Below are 4,206 nucleotides of genomic sequence, written 5' to 3'. Positions count from 1 at the left end.
ACTGACTGTGTACTTGTCTTTTTTTGTAAATTTTGAAATCATTGAAATCAAAATTGAAATCAAGCTTCCTTGCACTGAAAAAAATGTTTGATTCATCCAATTAAAAAAAATTTAGGGTAATGATTCACATCTATATTTTTTAACTTGAGCTAATGAAAAATAAATAACTTGCCCTGCTGCGTCGGAAAACGCTTGGGGAACGCCTTCTGCGACCACGCTCTGAATCACATCCGAAATCAGTCCCAATAGCTGGGCGAGACGTCACGGGCGGGTGACGTCATGGCCAGGAAGCTATAAAAGCACTTGCGGCGGAGCCGGTGTCAGCTTCAGGAATGAAGCAAGCACTGGCAGGGATGCTGGAAGTATGGCACCGAGACGCAGCGTATCGTTCCCTCGAGGAACCATGGTTACATACGTAACCTGAGACGTTCCTCTTCAGGAACTCGAGCTGCATCGGAAAACGCTTTGGGAACGAGAATGCCCACGCCACCAGACTTGCAAATCCCTGCCTAGTGTGGAAGAGCACAACTCATCTCGATATCGAAACACCATCTGCTCTGATTGAGCTAACGATGTGGTTGAGTCGTGAAAGTGTGGGGTGAGAGTGCAAGGCCTAAGGAAGAACCAGTATTGGTAGGCTTTTGCCCCCAAAAGCAAACCTCAGGAAATTCCTATGATGAGGAAAGATGCAGATATGTGCATCTTTTAGATCGATCGTGACACACCAGTCCTTGGACTTGGTCTGAGACACGACCTGTTTGAGTGCGAGCATGCTGAACTTCAGTTGCATGACTGAGCAGTTCAATAGGCGCAGATCTAAAATAGTACACAACCCCCCATCCTTCTTCGGAAAAATTAAGTACCGGCTGTAGAACCCGGAGTCTGTCTCGTGCGGAGGGACCACCTCGATGGCCTCCTTCTTTAAGAGAGTAACTACTTCTTGTTCTAATACCAGAGCCTGCGCGGGACCCACTAGAGTGGGGAAGCCCTGTTGAATCGAGGCGGACGAGAACCGAACTTGATTCTGTAGCCTCTTTCTACAGTACGCAGGACCCATTGAGACACATTTGGCAGTAGCTTCCATGCTGGTAAATAATCTACTAAGGGAATCAGTCTCTCGAGACTGATCTCTGGTGTGCCCAGAACGGCAGAACTAGCTGCTCTGGGGGCCTCCGCAGAGGCCGCGAACCTCTCAGTGCCGCAATGTTGCCGGGCGGTAACTGAAAGAAACGCTCGCTGGAGACCGCTGCGCCCTGGAACACCGGCAGGGTTGGCAGAACGATCTCCCGAGGGCACTGGGGGGAGACGGGCACCGTGTAATGCGGTGTGAACCTCTCTTCCCCAGAGGGGCCTGCCCTCCGAGGTCCTGAGCCACAGCATCAGGACTCTCATAGCTGAAGTCTCCTATTGAAAACGACGGCCCTCAGACCCACGTCGTCTGCTAGGAAGACTAGACCACAGCCCATCTAAATACCTCCGTAGAGGTAGCAAGCCTCTTAGTACCGCTACGTTTCCGGGCGGTAACTGAGAGAAGCGCTCGCCGGAGACCGCTGCGCCCTGGAACACGGCAGGGTTGGCAGACCGACCTCCTGAGGGCACTGAGGAGAGACGGGCACCGTGTAATGCGGTGTACACCGCTCTTCCCCAGAGGGAGCTGGCCCTCAAAAAGTCCTAGGCCATAGGCGTCAGGACGTTTACGACGAAGACTATCCAGCGAGAATGACGGTCCGCAGACCCGCCTTCTGCTAGAAGCCTTCTCTTCCAAGATGATTCCCACTCTAGATGGGTTAGATGTGGACTTGCTTGATCAACACTGAGGATTCTTACTGGAGTCTGTCTTGTCAGCTGCATCCTAACAGAGGAAGAAACAGATCGATAAAGACATTATCAAGTCAGTTAGATAATGCTGTTGTCAAATACTCAAGATCATATGCTGCGTTCACACCATGTTCTACTTAGAGCTGTTCATGTCCTTGGACCGGGAACTGTGCGTTTCTATGGCAACACTATCCATGCCTAAATTAATCTGCAGCAGTCAGACACAGTGGTCACGTGGTACAGGTAGAAGCTCTCAGAAAATTCCCAGATTACAGATGGTAATTATGAGTTCTACAAGGACATGAATTCTTTTTCCAAGTTGGAATCTTGTAATTATGGCAAATACAACATGGGATGAATGCACTTATACGTACCTGGTTTACTGTAAAAAGAGCTGGTCTTTGGGTGATGTCAGGCTTGTCGTTGACAACTTTTCTGTGAAGAGCAAACATTAAAGTTACAGTCTTTATAAGGGCATCTGACTTAAGGGTTTACATTTAATTGTGCAGTGTGCCAGTCAATAAAGTGATCCTCCTCAGAACAGGTCTCAGTTAACCCACATGACATACTGCTGCTCTGGAGTTTTGCTGTGAGGTGGCATAAGTGTACATTTTAGTGCATAAAATGTATGTAATGTATGTACATGCCTGATGTGAACAACGACATTGTTTCGTTCTTGTATAACTTCCATGAGAGACAGAGATAACTTTTATAAAAATGCCTTAAGAACTTTACTGGTGTGCATCTTGAGACACGACAATGGCACTGACATATTTTAAGATGTGTCAGTACAAGATATTTTCAGTTAAGACAGCTTGAACATGCATTTTAGTCTGAGACTGGCCTGTGAACCCGAGGGATAATGTTTATGTAACGTTAGCTGTGCTCTTTTCACAGTTATGAGGGCCATACTTACACTTCCAAAGCATCTCTTCGTCCTTCCAAAACAAGATAGTCATTAAGAGGGCTCTGAACCTAGATAGAACAGAAGTATATTAATCTTCTGTTGAATATCCTAAACGAGATTAGGAAGGAAAAAAAGGAAATATAAGGCATCAGTGGAGGAGAAGTTTATTAAGGGAAATATTCAGTCAGCATGGAAAGGAATTAAAGAAATGGCTGGTGCAAAAAATAAAGAACAAATAGAAATTACCTTGACAAAGTCTTTGACAGAAAATGGAGAGATAGCAAATTAATTTAATGACTTTTTTAGGAGATTTGATACACATGATTTTAATGACAGGTGTATGGATTTTTATTCTAATTTAAAAACAGAGGAATATATACAGATTGATAAAACCTTTGTTTTGAGAATTTTGCAAACCACCCAACAAAATAGAAGTCCTGGGCCTGATAAAGTGAGTGGGAGAGTTTTGAGGAGTTGTGCTTATCAGCTCTGTGATATCAGTCATTTTATTTTTCAGACCTCCTTGAAATTACAGAGAGTACCTGCAATGTGAAAAAAATCTATTATTGTGCCAATTCCTAAAAAGACTAATGCCAGATAAATGAACGATTTCAGACCGATTTCCTTATCATTATTAATGAAGTGCTTTGAGAGAATTATTAAAACTTGGATTGTAGAGTATACTAGTCAGTTGATTGATCCGCTACAATTTGCTTATAGGAGGAATAGGGGTGTGGAGGATGCCACTCTGACACTCCTAAATTTCATATATAGACATGTGGATACTGGTAAGAATCATGCTCTATTATTTATAGATTTTGCATCCGCATTTAATACTATTAAACCACTTCTTTTAGCTGAACATTTGTTGTCTGAATTTGATGTTCCTAAGGGCTTGGTGACCTGGATTTTAGATTTTCTGACCAGAAGATCTCAAATAGTACGTGTAAATGGAGAATATTCCCACGAGCTTTATTCCTCAGTGGGTTGCCCCCAAGGTTGTGTTCCCTCACCTCTTTTATTTATTTTATATACGGATAGGTGCAGAAGTCAATATCCAGGCAGACACATTATAAAATATGCCGATGATACAGTGGCGCTAAGATACAGAGCATGGGCCCATTCTGAACTATTTTTTGGATTGGTGTGAGAGTTCTTATTTACAAATTAATGTTTCCAAGACTAAAGACATGACGATAGAATTTTATAACTGTTGATATCCAATCTAAAATAGTTATTGCAGGTAAAGAAATTGAGAAGGTCAACTCATACAAGTACTTGGGTACAGTTATTGACGATAAGCTAAGCTGGGTGGAAAACACAAACCTTGTTGTATCAAAGACACAAAAACGGTTATATTTACTGAGGAAGCTTAAGTCCTTTGTTGTGGATAAATCTATTTTGATAATGTTTTATAGATCTTTTATTGAAACTGTCTTGACTTTTGCTATGATTTGTTGGTTTTATGGACTAAATGTTAA

At 43.0% G+C, this 4,206-nt stretch overlaps 1 long non-coding RNA gene across 1 annotated transcript; it reads right to left on the bottom strand.

The window, feature by feature from the left end:
- Positions 1-1,764: 1,764 nt before the first annotated feature.
- On the bottom strand, positions 1,765-2,902 carry LOC107733916 (uncharacterized). Its single transcript, XR_001639038.1, has 3 exons — positions 2,735-2,902; positions 2,193-2,253; positions 1,765-1,852 (listed from the first exon to the last, which is right to left on the bottom strand). It is a non-coding gene; the product is annotated as an uncharacterized LOC107733916 (long non-coding RNA).
- Positions 2,903-4,206: the final 1,304 nt, after the last annotated feature.

The sequence above is a fragment of the Sinocyclocheilus rhinocerous genome, unplaced genomic scaffold (genome assembly GCF_001515625.1).
Source record: "Sinocyclocheilus rhinocerous isolate Xijiao unplaced genomic scaffold, SAMN03320098_v1.1 scaffold10011, whole genome shotgun sequence".
Classification (NCBI taxonomy): Eukaryota; Metazoa; Chordata; class Actinopteri; order Cypriniformes; family Cyprinidae; genus Sinocyclocheilus; species Sinocyclocheilus rhinocerous.
This window is presented reverse-complemented; position numbering and strand designations above follow the sequence as displayed.